This window comes from Impatiens glandulifera, chromosome 9 (genome assembly GCF_907164915.1).
Source record: "Impatiens glandulifera chromosome 9, dImpGla2.1, whole genome shotgun sequence".
NCBI classification, from domain to species: domain Eukaryota; kingdom Viridiplantae; phylum Streptophyta; class Magnoliopsida; order Ericales; family Balsaminaceae; genus Impatiens; species Impatiens glandulifera.
The window spans coordinates 15,721,346-15,744,387 of record NC_061870.1 but is presented as its reverse complement, the minus strand read 5'-3'; positions in this window follow the sequence as shown (position 1 = coordinate 15,744,387).

Here is a 23,042-nt window from a genome sequence, read left to right as displayed (position 1 = left end):
TTAGACACAATCTAAAGGGAAGCGTAGTTAGATGGGTACGTCTAACTCCTTTAAACGCGGTCTAAAGGGAAGCGCAGTTAAACGGGTATGTCTAACTCCTTTAGACGCGTTCTAAAGGGAAGCATAGTTAGACAGGTATGTCTAACTCCTTTAGACGCGGTCTAAAGGGAAGTGTAGTTAGACAGGTACGTCTAACTCCTTTAGACGCGGTCTAAAGGGAAGCGTAGTTATACATGAAAGTCTAACTCCTTCAGACGCGGTCTAAAGGGAAACGTAGTTAGACGGATACGTCTAACTCCTTTAGACGAGTTCTAAAGGGAAGCGTAGTTAGATGGGTACGTCTAACTCCTTTAGACACGGTCTAAAGGGAAACGTAGTTAGACGGGTACACCTAACTCCTTTAGACACAGACTAAAGAGATGCGTAGTTAGACGAGGACGTGTAACTCCTTTAGATATGGTCTAAAGGAGAACGTCTAATGCCTTGCTTTAGCAGTCGTCTGAAGAAAGCATACGTCTAACCACGATCAACTAGATGTCTGCTACTCCTAATCCACTCACTTCTATGCAGTCTGACAAGCCAGGTAATTATATCAAATGAATGAACACCACGTATGCGAATATCCTTCCAACTGTATGTCTAGTACAAGACAATATCAGAGGATATTCGACACACTACTCGTTCGGTACGGCCACGATCCAATTGCTCAGAGTCTGCTATACTCTGGTACTATAGGCGGTCGTCCAACGGACACATGACACGTGTCCACAAAGAAGTTTCGACCGTTGGTGTCCTTCTACTACAAATAAATGCTCAAGGATAACAGACGACTTACGTGTTCACTTACGAATTACCTAACTTACTACCTTACTTACAATCTTGCTCTTTCTCTTACTGACTTCTTACGTCCTTCAAGTTCAAGAGAGAAATTCAATTACTGTCTAGTTGTGAGAACATTGTAAGTTGAACAGAGGTTGTTCTGTTCAACAGAGAGTTAGCTAGCTCAGTGAGTTGTGTTTGATTCAAAGTATTTAGTGGATATCTTTCCGGTTGTGGAATAAGGGGTGACGTAGGAGTTTTATCTCCGAACATCCATAAAACTCCCTATATTCTCTATTTTCTGCCTTTTACATTCGGTTGTTCAAAGCTTCAAATCCGACGAACACTTCCGCACTTGAATCCGTTTCAAGAGTTTTGAGGATTTGTGAAGATTAGAAATAGATACTAATCCCTCATAGGATTATTATCGATGAGGTTATTGTAAGATTTTAACAATAGTTAGACCCTAGTCTCTATTGCTAGCACCGATCCCAACAAGTGGTATCAGAGTCTCATTTTCTATTATCAAGCACCAAAAGAATCTGAATCATGTCGATGGCCGCTACAACTAAGGTTCCCATGTTCTTAAAAGAAAACTATGTTGTTTGGAAGAAGAGACTCCATGCTCATCTATCTTCCATCGATGATTACACGTGGCTTGTCATCACCGAAGGCCCGATAAAGATGGAGAAAAAAAGATCTGAGTGGACCAGTGAAGACAAGAGGAAGAACAACCTCGACAACCTAGCCATGTATATTATATACAAGACTCTAGACGACAACATGTTCAACTAAATCATCTCATGCAACTCTGCAAAAGAAATTTGGGAGAGGTTGACTCAACTCTGTGAAGACAATGAAAAAACCAAAGAGAACAAGCTCATGGTTGCCACACAGCAGTTTGACAACATCAAGATGCGTCCTGTAGAGACGATGATTGAGTTCGATAGAAGATTCAGCAAGATCATCAACACTCTTTCCACCCTGGGCAAGACTTACAACAATAGAGAGGTTGCAATCAAAGTCATGTGTGCTTTGCCCAGGGAGTGGGACATCAAGACAATGACGATGAGAGAGTCCAAAGATCTCAACAAGATGGAGCTCGTTGACTTTCTAGCCGATCTGAAGGCCTATGAGTTTGAAATAAACTCTAGGAATGAGATGAGCTTTCCACATCTGTCATTCCAACTAAGGCACTAGTGACTGCTGAGGAGCCACCTATTGCTACTAAAGTAAAGACGTCTGCCCAGCAGCTCAGCAGCGTCGCAATGACTCTCTTCGTGAAGAAATTCGGAATATTCATGAAGAAGAGCAACTCTAACTCAAACTCTTCAAATAATAACAATGATGATAAGAATAACTATAAGGCTAACTTAAAAGTGTTTTAACTGTGATAAACTAGGACACTTCAAGTCAGAATGCAGGAAGCCAAAGCGTGATGAAAAGAACAACGAGAAAGAGTTGAAGGCTCTCATGGCAGCTGACAACAAAGCTAAGTAGATCTACAACGACTTAGATGACTCATCATCCAACGATAGTGATGATGAAGAGGTTGTTTGCTTCATGGTAAGAGAAGAAGAAGACTCTGAGGTATTTGATTTCTCTTCAGAAGAATTTACACGACATGACTTAATTGCTGGACTCAATGACATGTTCATGGAGTACAGAAACTGTCAGACTCTCAAAATGAAATAAGGTCGAAATCTGAAATCGATAAACCTATTTTATCTTAAACTTCCGAACCAAAAGTTTTTGAAAACAATATGGTCGAGCTCTTATATGAAAATGAGATACTCAATGAAAAGATTCAAAAACCAACGTCTAACTTATGTGGTCAGTTCTTGGACAAGGTCTGGACAAGCTGTCAGACAGAAGATTAGTCTCTTAAGGCATGCTGGATACAAATCTGGTTTAGGATTTGACAAAGCTAACTCAGATAAATCCAGTGAAAAGTTAAACTCAGCAACAGACAAGTTCAAGCCAATAAACTTTGTCAAAGAGAGTTTAACCGATAATAGAACTAATCCAAGTTGTGATGATCTAACCTTAAATGATGAGATTACATATGTTAAGCCAACTGTAAGCTGACTAAAACCTGAAAAGGAAACAACCAACAAGTCTAGAAAATCAAAACCTGACAAGAAGTCAAGGAGTTTTAAACAAAAACCATCCTCTAAGGTTAATGAATCAGCTGCTTTTAGAAAGACGTCTACTAAGCCTAAATCATACGCACTAATCACAACATAAAATGGGAAATCCATCAGAATAACTCAAATATGGATTCTTAAGGGACTGATTGACCGAGGAACCAAGTGAATGTGGGTACCAAAAGCTATAAATACATTTTTGTGTAGGTGATACAGGATAGCTGCATGGAGAAAACTTGGAACACACTCTTTTGAGATTATGCTCTAGCAGATCAACAAGTGGTACAAGTGTTCACGAAGCCACTCCCATAGACTAAGTTTTTCTTCCATAAAATTATTTTTGGGTCTTGAGGACCTCAAATCATTTATTTGTTCTTAAACATGCATAAATTGAGGGGGAATTTTAATGTTTAATATGTTCAGACATATGTACACAAAAAAACTTCAATCGGTCTAATAGATGAGGTCGTCTAAAAGAAAACGAGTACTTAAACGTGTATTTACTTAAGTAGTCTGTGTTTCTGGGTTGGATAAACGTATTTGTTTAAAACTAACGTCGGTTAGACGTCTGAAAGAAAACCGTAGTTAGACGTGCACGTCTAACTAGACACACGTTTGACACGTGTTGTTCAAGCATAATTAGACGTCTGCGTCTAAATAGACGTTTAGACGTCTGTAAGATAAGCGTAGTTAGACGTCTGCGTCTAAACAGATATTTATTCAGCTTAGACGCAAAGAATGTGGACAGTAAGTTTGACGTCTAACTACGTGTGCCGTTAGACGTTTCATCTTCGAACCGATTGAGGACAACTGTCAACTAAGTATGCGTTGTCATCTAATTTACCCGCTCAAATAGTAAAACAGTCATTTTCTAAATTTGAATAACTTGAAGACACGTGACTTTCAATGTTAAAGAAAATGACTAATATATCCTAAAATTAATTATTAAGATTTTGGTAAAACTCAGTTAATGATGTCTACTTTAGGGAAAAGACGTCTAAAATTCATTGATGGTCCTTTTTCAAAAGTGACGGTTGAACATATGACTGTTCAAATTTTATTTAAAGATACCATGCATGTGTTTGGATTCTTACACTTCCTATTTTCTTAAAACCCTAAATCTCTCTCTGTCTTTTCTCTAAGAAACCTTGATTTTCTCTGTTCTAATCTGTTTTGTACACTCAAAGAAGACTGTTTCCCTTGCTCACAATACATTGCAGGTATACTTTGATTCGGTCTATTCTATCGAACAAAAAGATATTGTGGATATGTTCAGATCTCTCGAGTATTCTGGTCTATAGAAGTATCTCAGTGGTCCATATATTCTATATGAAAAAGAGGTGTGTGAGTTCTTCAAGACGAGGGAGGTGGTTGAAGACTCAATAAAGGCGGCGGTGAACGACAAAACATCTCCTTCTCTGAATTGATGTTCGTTGAGTTCTTTGAACTACCGTCTAAGGGTCATACCTTTGACGTTGCGATCCCTGCCCAGATTATTTCAGAGATGTAGATCGTCTTTTCAAACTCCAACAGTTCGATCAACATAAATGGGAAGAAGAAGGTCATGAAGCCTCATTCCTGTCTTCTAAACGACATTGTGGCTAAGGCAATTTAGGGTAAGGCAGGATTGTTCGACCTGTATACCCAAGATAGATTTTACTACATGGCAGCCATGTCCAAAGGTATGCCGATTAATTGGGCGTCTACCCTGTTCTCAAATCTTTTCCAGTTGTTTTATTCAAAGAACAAGCAGAGTGCGGGCTTTTCAGTCTAACTCTGCTGGTTCATGGAGCATCAGGGCGTTCCCATGGGCGGGGGTGAGGTTGTTAACCCCTATCGAATATTCACTAATATTTCTGTGAAAGGCGCCAAAGTACGGTTGAAAATCTCCAAGGAGTTGAATCTTGGATCCTCTAGTCAACAGACGAGTGGTCAATCGATCACTCGGTCCAAGCGCCAAGCCACCTCCAACCGCACGACGAGAGCTAAAAGAGCTAAATCATCTGTCATGGAGTCTACTGCTATCTCTAACAGCTAGAAGAGATCTTCGAAGAGGGACTCTAAAGTAGTTGACTCCATTCCTAAAAGGTCAAGACAAGAAAACCCTCCCATCGCCACCATCCCTATTTCGTCTCTTTCGCCTTCACCTTTAGCCAACCCAATAAAGAAGAAGACTAGATCGTATGATCTTGCTGTTGATCAGACGAAGGCGTCTAAGGTCGCCAAAAAGTCAACTTAGGTAACCTCCTCCACTCCTCCGGCCGTAGTGCCAAATATTGATGTTCCTATGATGGAACAAGCTGAAAGACCAACTGTTGAGCCAGTTGGTCAAAATATTTAATGTATTTACAGGGAAAACTCGATTGCCTTCCTTGATGAATCAATAGTTGCTGATGCTACTAGTAATGTCAATATAACTACTGAAACAGAGTAGGTAAATGCTCCAACACCTGTTGTTGTTGTCTCTTCCGAACTAGCTCCCATTCAGTCGAATGCTGTAACGCTTATTGTTGAAACTCTTAAAGAACCACCTGTTAAGAAGGCAATGAGAATAGTAAATGAGCTTCCAGAAGGGGCATTTCAAAAGGCTCTATTTCCTTTTGAAATCTTAAGAGCAGCCAGGGGGCTCCAGGCAGCACTTTCAAAGAACCAGTGCCTACTCCCAAACCAGCCGAAGTTCCTGGAAAAGGAAAAGGTGTTGCTGAAGAGATTTCAGAGGCCAACCTTATCTATAATCTCATTATGTAACAGGTTGAAATAAAAGCTGCTGAGAAGATAGAAGTCTTCGATACCTAGATGAATCACATGTTAATCTCCCAATTCGATGAAATCATCTCCAACGGCGAGATAAAAAAAGAATGGAAGAAATTAGTAAAAATGGAGAAGAGGGTCCTTAAATGGGCAAAAACAACAAAGGTCCATGAAAAACTCAAAAGAAAAGAACTCGTTGTGGCAAATGCAATGGGTCGTTCTCTTTATCCTCTACTTCAGGCGAGAAAGGCAAATTTCAATCCTCTTGACAGGGATGCTCTTTCAGAAGAAAATGCACTGAAACAACTTAAATTTCTAATGAATGACTATTACTCCACAGTCCTCCAATATGTTCATTGCACCAAGTCATCTCGGTCGAGTATATTTCAAGTCGGTGCAGAGGTCAACAGTTCTGATGACATTGATGACATGTCTTCTCTTCAAGGCGAGCTCCTACGAATCATTAAAGCTGAACAAATTATTTATGAAGATGAAACGCATGCTGCTACCTATCTCATTGAGCTTGCCAAGTTATCCTTTAAGAAAAGCGTCTAATCACCCAACATTATGTTGAAAAGACCCCTATTGTGGTTCAACTAGAAATCTATATAGAAGAGGAGGTAGTAGCTTCTGAAGTTCAAATGACGCCCATTCCTCAGAAGGAGACATTTGAAGTGGATCCTCATACGTCTGAAGTAGAAAAATCACCATCGATTGAGGGGGAACCACCAAAGTACTCTAAACAGACACCAGGTTCACAAGCTGAGGGGGAACCCTTGAAGCAAGTTGATCTAGAGAAGACTCCGTCTGTTGAGAGGGAACAATATGAAAATGTTGAGTCCTCCTCATCCTCTAAAGAAACTCCATTAGAAGAAAGACCTCCTTCCTCTTCAAATGCTCATCAATCTTCTCCTATCAAGACAGTTACACACATCGTTGAGAACGTTGCTGATCTACCTCTTCACTCTGAAGATATTTCAGAGCATGTTAATCAGGTATGTGCTGAGATCTTAAATGGAAAAGAATATTCAAGGAATGTAACAAATGCTCCCTCTCCCCCCTAAAGACAGAGAACCAGAGCATTCCATACAAGTGAGCATGCATGCAAACCATATTCCCACTGCTCCAGCTTGCTCCTAAGTCGTATCTTCTACTGCTCCTTCCTCCGAAGAATCCTCTATTGGAGGAGTAAACTTTCGCATTGCAATTATGGATGCGCTGAGTTATATACAGCAGAACATAATGGACATGTCGTCCAGATTGGAAAATCTTGATAAGGGGTCTGCATCAAGTAAAGAAGGTGTCTTTTCTATTCTTTCCATTCAAATGGAAACTGAAAAAACATTGAAGCGGAATACATACAAAGTCAACCTCCTCCATACTCAGTACAAGAAGTTGGAAAAGAACTTCTATAAATAACAGTCGGATCATCTTGCTGAATCAATTAATTTCAACTTAGAGCTTCACCAAGAGACAAGGTCCATAATTGAACTTATTCAGTCCCAAGTAATGGAGATGTCTAACTCGTTAAATAAGAAAAAGGGTGAGCAATTAGAGAAAGCTGACACCATTGCAAGAAAATTTCAAGCTGAAGAAGAAGTTGTAGCTTCTGCTGAGAAAGAAAGAGCTCTTATTGCTGCCAACCTAGATAAAGTTAAAAAGGGGGAAGGAAGAAAAAGAGGGGGATCAACTTCTGCTCAAGGAACTCGATCAAAATCTAAACGAAAAGGTGTTGAAGGAGGCATAGGGAGTTTTGAACCAGATAGAAGAGGCCAAGGTATGGAGGCGACAGAGGAGGTGGTAGTGGAGGTCGAGCGATCAGTCAATTCCAAAACCTCTTAACTGAAGAATCAATTCCTCAAAGCGGCATAGATCCAAGAGTAAAAAGGGAAGGACACTAAATATTTCTCCTTGTATTTTAAACTTTAAAATCATGCTTAAATACATTGGTGAATTACTTTGATCTTAATCTTATTTGATGGGTGTTTATTTATCTTGATAAAGGTTTAACATCATCAAAAAAGTGGAAATTGTTGGGAAAAATTAAAACAAAGTAAAGAAAAGAGTTAATTAAGTGAGAAATAATTAACTTGAAATAGAAATAAACAAAAGCTATGATTTGGAACATTATCTTAACAACGTAATTTTGATGATGTTTAAATAGAATAAAGCTAAGTTGTCTATTTATTTTGTGTAGGTGCATATATAAGACTATGCTACTTTAGACGTGGTCTAAAGCAGACTATCTTAAACGTCATACATAGTTAGACGTGGAAGTCTAACTCTTTTAGACGGGCTCTAAAGGGATGCGTAGTTAGACGATGACGTCTAACTCCTTTAGACGCTGTTTAAAAGGAAGCGTAGTTAGACGTGAAAGTCTAACTCCTTTAAACGCGGTCTAAAGGTAAGCGTAGTTAGATGGGTACGTCTAACTCCTTTAGACGTGGTCGAAAGGGAAGCATAGTTATACGGGTACGTCTAACTCCTTTAGACGCGGTCTAAAGGGAAGCGTAGTTAGACGGATACGTCTAACTCCTTTAGACGTGGTTTAAAGGAAAGCATAGTTAAACGTGGAAGTAGGAAACGTAGTTAGACGGTACGTCTAACTCTTTTAAAGGAGATCTAAAGAGAAAAGTAGTTAGACGGGTACGTCTCACTCCTTTAGATGAGGTCTAAAGGGAAGCATAGTTAAACGGGTACGTTTAACTCCTTTAGACGCGGTCTAAAGGAAACGTAGTTAGACGGGTACATCTAACTCCTTTAGACGCGGTCTAAAAGGATGCATAGTTATACGAGAACGTCTAACTCCTTTAGACTCAGTCTAAAAGAGCACGTCTAATGCCTTAATTTAGCAACCGTCTGAAGAAAGCATACGTCTAACCACAATCAACTAGTTATCTGCTACTCCTTCTCCACTCACTTCTGTGTAGTCTAACAATCCAACTAATTATATCAAATGAATGAACGCCAAGTATGCGAATATCCTTCCAACTATATGTCTAGTACAAGACAATATCAGAGGATATTCGGCGCACTACTCTGGTACTATATGCGGTCATTCAACAGACACATGACACGTGTCCACAAAGAAGATTTAACCGTTGGTATCCTTCTACTACAAATAGATGCTCAAGGACAATGAACGATTTACTTGTTCACTTACGAATTACCTAACTTACTGCCTTGCTTATAATCTTGCTCTTGCTCTTACTAACTTCTTACATCCTTCAAGTTCAAGAGGGAAATTCAATTACTGTCTAGCTGTGAGAACATTGTAAGTTGAACAGAGGTTGTTCTATTCAACAGAGAGTTAGCTGGCTCAGTGAGTTGTATTCGATTCAAAGTATATAGTGGATATCCTTCCGGTTGTGGAAGAAGGAGTGATGTAGGAGTTTTATCTCCAAACATTCATAAAACACCCTGTGCTCTTTACTTTCTGCCTTTTACATTCGGTTGTTCAAAGTTTCAAATTCGACGAACACTTCCGCACATGAATCTGTTTCAAGAGTTTAGAGGATTTGTGAATAATAGAAACAGATATTAATCCCTCACATGATTATTATCGAAGAGTATATCATAACTTGTTAACAATAGTCAGACTCTAGTCTCTATTGCTAGCACCGATCCCAACATATTATGTATGTGATGATTTGTACACGACCAGACACAACACATGTAGTGAGAGTTGTTAGAAGATTCATGAGCAACCTGAGTAAACAACATTGTGAAATAGTAAAGTGAATACTACGATATTTAAGAGGAAGTATGAGTCTCACTTTGTATTTTCAAAAGTCTAATATGGGTTTGAAAGGATATATTGATTATGACAATGGTGGTTATGTTGATAGTAGAAAGAGAATAATATGGTACATCTATACTCTTGGAGATACTGCAATTAGTTGGGTTTCAAAACTGCAAAAGATTGTTGATGTTTCTAATTGTGAGACAAAGTATGTTGATGTGATTGAGGTTGCTAAGGAGATGATGTGATGGTAACCCTTTTTGTGAGAATTGGGTCAAGACTACGAGGGAAGTTTATTTCGATGCGACAGTCAAAGTGCCATTCATTTGGAAAATAATCCTGTTTATCATGGCAGGATGAAGCATATACATGTTCATTATCATTTCATCCGATCAATTTTATAAGATGAAGTGTTATCTTTTGAGAAGATTCCCGGGAGTGAGAATCCAACTGATATACTAACGAAAGTTGTGACAAACGAGAAACTAAAGTTGTGTGCAACTTTAGATGGTCGTCCTTGTTAAAACATCGGATGGAGAACCGCTACCAATTGAGAGATGATAAAGTTAGTCTCCAAGTGAGATATTGTTGAGTTATGAAGGCTACACTTATAATAAACTCTACAATATATAATTAATTAGAGTTTATTGAGTTTGGGCTTGAACCTGACCAATAATTATTTATGTTTTATTACCTGAATGTTTACCCTATAAATATGTTATTATTAAAGGTTTAGATTGATAAGACAAAATTCTTGAGAGATAAAGTGTGAGACAAAAACTCGTTATTTATTCTTCTTCTTAATAGTGAAATCTAATGGCGGCTGAAGTGGACGTATCTCATTTGAGTGAATCACTATAAATTTGTGTCTTCTTGTGTTATTAATTTTGCGTTTTTACAGATTGTTTCAAGCAGGACAGATTTGGGGATACAAATCCTAACATTAAGGACGTGTATACTCTAATTTATTGTCTATAATCAGAATTATTTTTGCATTGAAGATTTCTTTAATAAGCTTTAAACCATATTAAAAATTGTTCAATTTCTCGGACATACCATTTTGTTGAAGGGTATATGCAATGGTAAGCTCCTTTAAAATCCCATTTTCTGCACAAAATATTTCAAACTCTTTACAGAAATATGCACATCCAAGATCTGTCCGAAGTGTTTTTATACTTTCACAACTTCCTTCTCAACATGAACCTTAAAGTTTTTAAATGAATCAAATGTTTCTGACTTCTTTTAAAAAAATTTAACCCAAATTTTACTTGAAAATTCATCAATAAATTTGATAAAATTGAACTTACCTCCTTTTGAACAATGATTTAAAGGTCCATATATATATATATATATATATATATATATATATATATATATATATATATATATATGAATGTACCAACTCTAATGGCCCTCTTGCTCTTCAATAGTTGTTCCAATTGCCTATTTACGTTCCATAACTACTCTAATATATATATATATATATATGAATGTACCAACTCTTCAAATTATTATCTCATTTAGTTTCGAGGTAAATGTCGTTGATGAATGTGTGTATCAAAAATTTGTTGGGAGTAAACATTTTTTTTTTTTGATTTTGTATGTTGACATACTACTTGCCACAAATGATTTAAGCATATTGTATGAAACCAAAAGTTTTTATCAAAGAATTTTGAGATGAAAGATCTTGGCAAAGCTTTATTTGTATTAGGAATCCAAATACATCGAGATTATTCTCGAGGTATTCTTGAATTATCTCAAAGAAACTATACTGACACAGTGTTTAAAAGGTATAAAATGTTTTATAGTAAACCTTTAGATACCCTTGTCGCTAAAGGAGACAAATTTAGTCTCAATCAATGTCCAAAAAGGAAATCTTCAAAATTGAAGAAATGAAATCAATTCCCTATGCTTCGGTTATTGGGAGTTTGATGTATGCTGAAGTGTGTATGTATCCTGATATTGCGTATATTGTTGGAGTTTTAGGCAGATATCTTAGTAATGGGAGATTAGATCATTGAAAAGAAGCAAAAGGGTTATGAGATACTTAAAGAAAATAAGAAATTACATGCTCATATATTAGAGGTCAAATAAGTTTAAGATCATTGGGTATTCTGATTTTAATTTTGCGAGATGCCAAGATAGTAGAAGATCGACTTTAGGCTATGTTTATCCGTTAACTGGAGGAGTTATATACGGAAAGAGTTCTAAACAAACACTTGTAGTTTCTTCTACCATGGCAGCTGAATTCATAACATGTTATGAGGCATCAAATCATGGTTTATGGATAAGAAAGTTTGTCACAGTGTTGCATATTATGGAAAGATTTGTTTGTCACAGGGCTGCATATTATGGAAAGAATTGAAAGACCACTAAAATTGTATTATAACAACATATCAGTCGTATTGTATTCCAATAACAATAGAAGTACAACAAAGTCAAAATTTATTGACATTAAATTCCTTTTTGTTAAAGAAATGGTACAAAATAGACAATTAAGCATAGAACATATAGGAACAAACTTCATGTTATCAGTTCCTCTTACAAAAGGCTTGGTACCCAAGGTCTTTCATGAGTACACTACTCACATGGGTATTTTAGTATTTGAGGATCTATAGTTTAAGTAGAATTTTATATTACATCGTTGTTCTATGACTTTAAAATATTTGTGTATACACTTATGTTTTTCCGTTATGATAATGTTTAAAGATATTTTATACAATAATGTTAATAGTTTATTCTCACTTAAGTAAGATCAATTAAAAATTGACATGAAAAGATAACCGGGCATGGTATTTTCATTCCTCACATTCAAGATATGATTTTCTAGTTAATTGTATTGATTTATGTGATTACTATTGGGTCTAGTTATGATTAAATACAACGATGAGCTCTTTGGTCCTATATTAATAAAATTAATTGATAAAATTTTTTATACAACATATGAATGAGATGACACAAAACTTCGGGCGCATTATGATTGTTACATTTATTTTTTTGTAATACATGATCTAGTGGGAGATTGTAGGAATTTATGGGTCACTATTATAATAAATAATTGTGAAAATGTCATCTTTCTAATTGAGCCAAAATAATATGATTTAGTGTGAAATCAAGTTTATAGGTGTATTTGTCATGAATATAAAGTGACTCATTAAAAAAAAGTAATATTTAAAGGCGGTTTTAACCGCCGCTAAAAGATAGTTTTCCGTAGTTAAAGCCTATTAATTGCAGTTTAAATACCGTAGTCAACCGCCGTTAAATGTTCCACCGTTAAAAAAATAATAATCAATAAGGGCGGAAAAAATACTATAGTTAATAGTCTACAACGACGGTTTAATAAACCGCAGTTCATAGCCTCTAACTGCGGTTTTAAAAACCGTAGTTAAAGATATGTTTGTCAATAAGGGAGGTAAATTTACTATAGCTAATAGTCTCCAACTGCGGTAACTTTACCGCCCTTATTAAGTACATTTTTTTAACACCGGAACTTTTAACCACGGTTGACTGCGGTAAAATTACCGTAGCAAATAGTCTTTAACAGTAGTTTTATAAACCGTAGTTAGAGACTATTAGCTGTAGTAACTTTACTGCTCTTAGTTAATAGTCTTTAACTATGATTTTAAAGACTATTAACTGCAGTATTATTTTTACCGTCTTTATTGATTAATAATGTTAATAGAAACTTTTAATTGCGATGAATTTATCGTAGTTAATGTAATAATCTAGAAAATAAACATTAAAACTAATATTTTTGAAAAAGAAATAAAACCATTCAATAAAATATTTATACTATATAAATAACACAAAATAATTTATATTACTGTAAAATATAATTATATCAAAATATTATTACAATAAAATTTGATTATATTTAAATATAAAATATTAAAAGGTGTTTATTAACATAATTATAACTTAACAATTATAACTAGTTTAAATAAGTTTTATAAAAAAAAAATAATCATTCAATTTATTTTCTAATAAATTTAATCATTTCATAAACATAATCGATATAAATAATTTTACAACAAAATAATATCAAATTATTATAATTTCACAACCAAATAATATCAAATTTCTAATAATAATCATAAATTTCATACACATTATAAATATTAAGAACATTACATCATAAAATAAACATCATTTTAAACTTGAAATAAATTATCTTTTTATACATAAAATCTCAATAAAACTGATCCATAATAAAAGAACATTCATTTATTTTACTCAAATTATTATATTAGTAAATGAATTAAAGAATCGTCATAAAAGAAATCACACCTTATTGATTGATTTGGAGTTCTTGGGCCTTGACAATTTGATTCAACTTTTTTGTCATCTCACATATTTCAAATTGAGTATAATCTCAATTTGAATCAACATTTTTGTCAAATTGAATATATATAATCATTTAATCTAATCTTTCAAAATATACGAGAGGTTTGAGAATAAGTGTAGTACGTAGTAGGATGTGAAAGGGAGATGAGAAAGTTACGATGAAGAAGTAATGGAATGAGGAGGGTGAAGAAGTAATAGAATGAGGAGGTTAGAGAGGAAAGATGAAAAGGTAATGGAAGGTGAGGGAGGAAAGATGAAAATATAATGGAAGGTGAGGGAGGAAAGATGAATAAGTAAGGGAGAATGTGAAAGTAGAGAGAGAGGAAATCTCTTTATCTAGCTTTAACAATAAAAATAAATAATTATAAATTTTATATCGTTTGAGTTGTTTTAATTAAATTAATAAAAAAATTATATTTAATTTTTTTGACTAAATATTAAAAATTAGTCGATATAATTTTATTTTATCACATATAAATATACATTTTAAATATATAATTAAAATTTTGATAATATATATATATATATATATATTTCATTTAAATCTCATAATTTTAATTTTATGTCACAAATTTATTAATAATTCATTTTTTCTAATTAAGATTTATTAATAAGATCTTTTCGGTTGGATCTCTTAGTCCTAGGATTACAGACCTCGGTCCTCAAGAACACAAGGATTCAATTTTTAAAATTCATTTTCTATCTCTGTTCTTTGATTTAAGAGCTTGGGTAGATTCATAAAGCTCTCAAGAACATGTTGATCATCATATCAAGGTATGGATCGACCTGGATGATGAACAATTTGTTCACAACTATTTATGATAAAAAATCGGGTTTTTGATTTTAAGGCTATTTTGAAGTGAAAGGAGCTATCCAATACCATTCTTATACCACATATACTTTTTTAAGAAATAAAAATGGGACAACGGATTAAGTATGTAGCCCGCAAACACACTTAACCATTTAACTAGGTGGAGAACTTGTCGCATGACGGGCTCGAACCCTAGATCTTAGGGTTAATATCCAACTCTTATTGCCGCTAAGCTAGAAGAGGGGATTATATCACCAAAATAAGAACACTGATTGTTCGTTTTCACCAAATCAAAAATTCAAAAATTTCATTTATTTTGAAAATTTTGATTTTGATCAAACATGATCAGGAAGGATCAAACATAATCTAAATAGTTGTCCAACATCATTACAATCATATCGGAAAGCTTTCTAGGTTGTGATTCGATCAAATTAACCAAGAACAACAATTAAAACCATTGCCAACATTTGTGATGCAAGAGAGGTATGCATGCCACTTTGTTTTATAATAGAAGTGTTGAAACCATTGACAACATTTGTTGTGTACTCATTTGACTTGAAAATGGGAATTGTATAGAAGTTGAGAAGAAAGTTGGGGGAATTGTGGATGCATTAATAGAAGCTTAGGCAACTATACCAGCAGTCAAATCGCCTAAGGATCTCAAATCGCCAAAGGATCCTTTATGAAAGTGTGACAAAAAGTAGTAAAGTTATCTCCATCTCAAGGGAACTATTTATTTGAGATTTAATGCATTTTATTTAAATAAATAGAATATTAGATGTAAGTTAACTAATTAATGTTCTTTTCATTTAATTATTTAAGTTATTATTATTATTTTTTAAGTGTGGTTTTTATTTAATTTATAAAAAAATTAAATATTAAAACATCATCTTACAAAATGTAGAAATAGAAATAAAAATAAATACAATTTTAAAAGAATTGTTAAAATAACAGTTTAAAAATAAACTAGACTTTTGGCAACGTTTGAAGTACTGTTACCAACTCTTAAATAAGCGTAGTTAAACGTCCTTCCCTTTCGGCAATGCTTAAAATAGTAGTACCGACGCTTAAATAAATGTTGTTAAAACTTGCGCCCACCATTCTTTTGGCGATGCAAGAATAAGTGTCAGTAACATTTTGGCAAAGCTTTTAAGGGTTGGTATAGATCTTTTTAAGCCTCATCGTTCTTTTTTGTTTTAGTGTTAGTTGATTCAGTAAAATCGATTTGAGTGATTAAAATTTGAATAGAAAGGATTACGATGGTTGTAGGCTTATGCTTTGTATCAGCGAAACAGTATATTGATGAGAGTTCCTAATAGGTTACAAGGGAGGTTAGGGAAGCAGTTTCGAATTTATGATCCATTTTAGTTAGAAATATCGATTATTAGTGGAGTCTGTATGATTATGTTATGACGATAAATACTGTTTGATTAGCAGCTTCAACAGAGTAGGACGTAGCTTAAGCCCACCCCAAACTCATCCTATTTCTTTATATATATTATATATTTAGTATTTGTTGACAGAGGTCATAGTGATAGTAAAAGACGGCAAACATACATAATTACATATACATTATAGAGAGAAAACGAGGTGAATAAGATGCAAATTAATGCTAGTTATCTGTTAATAATTTAAATTTTTACTTTTACCAACTAAATTTAAAGTTGAAATTTTAAAGGGTTATTCGAAAGAAAATATAAAGTTATTATTTGAGATAATTTTTTTTTATTAGAATAACATGAGATTTAAAAAAAATTGTGTAAATAATTTATTTTTTGATATGAAGGGATAAATATTTTTAATTTTATAAAAGTTATTATATTTTAGATAAACAAAATTATTTTTGTGTCTCATAATTTTATATGGTTATTAGTTATAAATATATAACTTAATTTATAAATTTAGAAGTTTTACAATTTTTTTTATCTTTTATAAATCATTTTTATGTTATAATACATGAGTTGATAATTTTAAATCCGATTATCTTACAAAATAAAATTATTCATATTTTAAAGTTAATTCCAAAATTTTTCTTCATTTTGTTTTCAAGCCTACCCTAAATATAATTCAGCTTGGATGCTTTTTAATTACTATAAGGAATGCCAATTATCTATTTAAAATCATTGTCACCTTTTCAATTCAGGTAATTGATTTTTTTTTTCTTTTCCCATCACTATCTTTCATTTTTCGGCTCTAACTGGTAATGTGCTAATGTCTGGGGCCTTATAAGTGATGTAATCTTGAGCTTAGTTGAATAATTAATCAAATATATAATATATACAATAAATTTTTTCTTTCTATCTGTTCTTGATTAAGAAGTTCTGAGAAAAAAAATGGTAACTCTTAAACTAGTATGTGTTTTTTTAAGTTAGAAATCATCTAAAGTATTTGTTGGAATTTATGGAGTTGCTAGTATAATAAATAATTGTGCAAATGCCATCTTTAATATAAGCCAAAATAATGTGATTTAATGTGAAATTAAGTTTATGCCATATGGGTGTATCATGAATATAAAGTGAGTATACCTTAAGTGATATTTTTAATTTTATGAAAGGGCTAAACTAAAATTATTTAAACCATAAATCAGATTTTTTAAGGTCGTTTGATTGTTATCGATTAATTATAGCTATGATTTGTCTAACTTTGATCATTACCTTCCAATTTTGATATTTTAATGAAATGATTTTAACCATTTTCCCTCCAAAAAAATATGGATTAGACTATGGGTTAATGAAATTTAATTATGATTGAATATATAGAGGTTACAAGTTGGGTTTACCCGTTTACTCACCCTAATTACAGTATCTAAGGTCTTGTGTGTATTCATGAAACCAACTCTAATACAAGAATCAGGGACGGAAAAGGGATGTAATCTTGGTGCACATTTATTACCAAGTTGATCCAGAGAGTGATTTCCCTCAAGACCAAAGACCAATGCAAGAAAACGTGCTTAGTGGTAGAAATGCTTCTTCCACTATTCTCATGTTTGATTTTATTTAAAGTTTGAACTTATCAATTTTGAAAATTAAATTATTATCATGAAAACATCAATTATACATGTTATTGATTTACTATTTTTGATCTTAAACAATTAACTTTTAATATATTTATAAAATCAATTAAAAATGAAAACAAGATTTAGCGACACATAATCATTCTCTTACAGGCATAAGCATATTGGTAGGTAACTTATTTTTATTGGCTCATATTTTCTCTTACCAATACAAGTTTATGTGTCGGTAAATTATTTTACTAACTCATAATTATCTCTTACCGGCACAAGTTTCTGTGTCGATAAAATCTTTTACCAACTACACTTCTTACCATATAAATTTATGTGTCGGTAATAATTTTAGCGACACATATATACACCATAAGACTTATTTTTGTCTCGATAAAAGGGCTTTTTAGTGGAGTGGCAGAGATAATTCGTAGTAATTGGTGATTAGATTTGTCTTATGAAATAATTAATTTTTAAATTTGAAAGAAACAAATATTATTTAATGAAAAAGCGTACGTATTATTTTGCGTATTTGTTTTTAATATCTATAATATTTTTATATTTAATATTTTAAAAATTAAAATGAGAATTTTAATCAATGAACTAAGTTCATAGATTAATAATACGATAAATTAAGTTATTTTGAAATTATATCGAAACAATATGTGAAACAAAGCCTAAAGTATTGAAGTATTATATCTAGGACAGAACAGAAAATCATCTATTTAACATAATCTAACCGATCCAAAAAATATTATAGAAAATGTTGAACCAAATAAATTGCGGTTAAAATAAATTAGGAATGGAATGAAACCGGGTTAAAAGAAGTCCAAGCTTTGAGCATAACCGCAGATAACTGGTCCGAACATTTGCTTACCAAAACAACGTTGATTTGGCGATAAATCTTAAATTCCTAAAATATTACATCTTCTCCTCATTTTATCTCTTCCATTCCTCTATATTTTACTCTAATAGCAAGTAAGAAAAACAAGGTTGAATCTTGCTATATGGTTTTCTAAAAAATAATTGAAGAAAAAAGTTGAGCCATATTTTCTTTTGTAAAATCTTGATTAAAGGTGTGAAATCTCAAAATCTTTTATAATTTTATTTATTTCATACTTTATAAGATATAAATATTTAACAATTTTGATTTCTAACTTTCTATATTTAATATTTAATATTTTTATTCTTTATGTTGCCACAATAAACAGGGAAATTTGATGAAATGACCTTAAAGATTGGGTTATTTGATCTGTTGGTAATTTGTTATTTTTTTTGCGCTCGTGTTGCTCTATTTTTTTTATACGATTTTGCCCTTGTCGCGAAACGCTAAGTGAGTTAGCGTTTCGCGAAGTGGATTAGGAGTTTGTATAAATACTCAAATATTTTCATTTCCTTATTTTTCTTTCTCTCTCTTCTCCATTTCTCTCCTTCACTTCACGGCGGACGGCGGCGACGACGGCGGCCGGCAGCGACGACGGAGTTTCATTTATGTTTTGCATGCAGATTTACAAGATCTTCTAACCTAAGTAATTCATTTATGTTTTTATCTATTGCGGATTTACAAGATCTAACCCTAAATCTATTTTGCATGCAGGTTTCCGATTCTAGGGTTTAGGGTATGCAGGTCGTCGAGGTAGATGTTCATTTCAGATCTGATAAACAGTTATGTTCATGTTTACATTTTCTTCATTTCAAAAACCTTTTCATATTTCGTTCTGGTTCATATTTGGTCGTATTTGTTGATTCTTATTTGTTATATGGTTCATATTGGTTCATGTTTGAGCATTTCGTTAGGTTATTATTTGTTATTTGTTCATATTTGTAGAAAATCTCTGATAAAAGCGTATGTGTTTCCGTTTCAGATCTGCTTACCGTTTCGCTACGGACTTACCGTTTCGCTACGGACTTACCGTTTCTCTACGGACTTACCATTTCGCTAAGGACTTACCGTTTCGCTACGGACTTACCGTTTCGCTACGGGCTTACCGTTTCACTAAGTAGTACCTCGCGATTCGCTAAGTGTCAAGATTTTTTGTTATTTATAGTTAATCATGAACTTCATTTGACAAGGTATCTACATCACTTCATGGTTATGAAGAGAACCTGTGTTAATAAAACAAACCTTATAATTTAAATTGGAAACATTTAGATTCTTCAGAAAATGCCTTTGAAGAATCTATCATTGACCTCCAGATAAGCAAACATTGGTTGACTTTGATTTCGTTAGTCATTAAGCTAAAGAAATAAATTTCAAATAATTTTCTCTTATCTGGAGTTCAATGATAGCTTCTTCAAAGGCTTTTTCTGAAAAATCTAAATGTTTCCATGTAAAATTATAATGTTTGTTTTGTTAACACAGGTTCTCTTCAAAACCATGACTTTGTTGTTGATACCTTGTCAAACGAGATAGATTACCTATGAAACCAATAAAAAAATTTGTACTTGACGATTCGCTAAGTACTACGAGCTCCAGCTAGGAGAATGGTTTGAATTCGATTTCGTTATGAAACAAATATAGTAGCGAAAACGTATTCAAACCATCCTCTCTTAGCTGTGACCTCGCGATTCGCTAAGTACCTCCCGATTCGCTAAGTACCTCCCGATTCGCTAAGTACCTCCCGATTTGCTAAATACCTCGCGATTCGCTAAGTACCTCGCGATTCGCTAAGTACCTCTCGATTCGCTAAGTAACTTCCGACTCGCTACGGAAGTTGAAGAGACGCGCGTACGCACACGCGCTATACCTTATATATTCAAAAATTTCAGAAAATTTCATTTCAACCGCCCGACTCTCTCTCTCTAACCCATTGTCTCTTCACTGAATCTTGTCAAGGCCGATCATTTCTGCTTTCTTCTCGTTCGTCATTAAGGTTTGTTCATTCTTCTCACTGCCGATCATTTTCTGCTTTTTTGTTCATGAGTGTCGGTTTTTGCATGTTAAGTGTAAATGCATGTTAAGTGTTTCTTTGTCTTTTTCGTTGTTTTTATTAGTTTATGAAACGTGTGGTCCATTTTTGTTGTCTTCTGTTCAGTATATTTTTTCGCCATTAGGGTTTCGCAAGGTGCCTCCCGATTCGCTAAATACCTCCCGATTCACTAAGTACCTAGCGATTCGCTAAATACCTAGTGGTGGCCGATCATTTTCTGGTTTTTTTTTATGGATTTTGGTCTTTGCATGTTAAGTTTAGGTCTTTGTTTCAGATTTTTTGTTTAAGGTTTTTGCATGTTAAGTTTTATTGTTTGTTTTTGATTAGTTATGTATAGTTATTGCTGTCTTATGTTCAGTTAACGGTTTCCCTAGGTACCTCTCGATTCGCTAAGTACCTCCCGATTCGCTAAGTAATTATGGTGTATGTGTTTGTTCTTACATTTTTGATGATGTTGTTCCTTTTGTAGATGGCAGAAACAATAGTTACTGAGTTTCCTGGTCGGATTTCGTGGAAAAGTTCCCTCACCCTGAAGAAGATTGTTAATAAGTTCGAGGAAATGTTCTTTTGGAGAGTGTGTACAATACCCAGTTCAGATCATTATTCACAGCCCCCCTCTTGCAGTTCTCAGGAACTATTTTACATCATATGTTGATGAGGAGGTTAAGCTCAAACTCCAAGGAGATAACTTTCATGGTGAATGGGCAAAAGCTTGTATTTGGTATGAAGGAGTATGCGTTGGTTACCGGCCTATGTTTCAACATTTTTCCTAAGTTGGACCAAGAAAAATTGCGTTGTTGTCCACCTCTCTCGGTGAAATACTTTAAAGGGAGCATGAGTGTGAAAATGTACGACTTGGAGAAAGCTTTTTTCAAATGCAAAGACAAGGAAGATGCATTCAAGATGGGGCTGGTATGCCTGATTTTCCAGTTCCTATTCACATTTGACCCAAAAAGAGTTATATTTCCAAAAATACTCAACATGGTGGAAGACAAGGACACTTTCCTCCAATATCCATGGGGGAAGGTCACCTTTAGAGCCACCCTCAAGGGTTTAAACAAGAACATGAAACATCTCAGTACCTCATATTTTGAGAAGAAGGAGAAGGCTGAAGATCCTTATGCTCCTTTTGCATATAACATATATGGGTTCGCATTGGCACTTCAAGTGTGGACGTATGAGGTCATCGAAAACTTTATCCCTAAATTCGCCAGAAGGAATCAGATTAATGACCCTCTACGCCCAAGGTTGTTACTTTATCATTCCAACAGGAAAAACACCTTGATCGAGGTAAAGACTGCCCTTGAGACCACGGATGTGACTGATATGGAAGAATCCTCCATGGAGAAGAGGTTATACAGTGGTGAGGAATTTGAACAAATCGACGAGACAACTGATGCTTTTTTTGAGGGATTTACTGATGGGAAGGTAATAAAAGATGATTTTGATGAAGATGAAGAAAGTGAACATGAAGAATGTACTCCCAATCCCCCCAAACCTGCCACCAGGAAGAGAAAGGCTGAAGCTACTCTTAAAGAAGCAGCCAACTTTAAGAAGAAGCTTGCTTATGAATCAATTCCGGCCCGCATTCTTACTCCCCCCTCCGCGACCTCAAGTCCTCGGGCTGAGACACCTCCTCCTCGGGCTTACACACCTTCTCTTCGGGCTCCAACACCTTCTATTGGATGTGATTTTAATGAGATAAAGGAAGAGCTGAAAATAGAGATGAAAGAGGAGCTGAAAAAGCTGAAAACAGAGCTCATCAAAGAGCTGAAAATCACAATCCAAGAAACTCAAGAAACTCACCTTGAGTTGTTCAAGAAGATGGTTTTTAATATGTCCAAACAGTTGTTAGATAAATCCAACAAAAAGATGTCCATATTATTAACCAGATTAGATGATATGGAGGAGAATATAAAGAAGAAGAAGAATAAGAAGAAGGATTCTAAGAAGGTTGTGAAGGTCGAAGAGGAGAAGACTACTGAGGTATGGAGATATTGAAATTTGCACTTTACATTTCATTTTGCTAAGTACATATCTGATCTGGCCAGTACCTATTTTGCAGGTTAAGGATTCTAAGAAGGATGTCGAAGTTGAGAAGAGAAAGGTTGAACAGAAGGAGGAGAAGAAAGAGGTATTCTGCGTACTTGTCGTTTCGCTAAGTTAGTACTTGTCGTTTCACCAAGTACTTGTCGTTTCGCCAAGTACTTGTCGTTTCGCTAAGTTAGTACTTGTCGTTTAGCCAAGTACTTGTCGTTTCGCTAAGTACTTGTCGTTTCGCCAAGTACTTGTCGTTTCGCTAAGTTAGTACTCTGCGTTTCGCCAAGTACTTGTCGTTTCGCTAAGTTAGTACCACTAGCTAAGTACTGACCAGAATTTTGTCTATTTTGTAGGAGATGATAGCGATGCAGGAGACTGTGGGGGATGATGAGAAGGTGAATGATGGGAATGATGGAAAGAAAGATGATGTAAAGGAGGATGATGAGAAGGTGGAGGA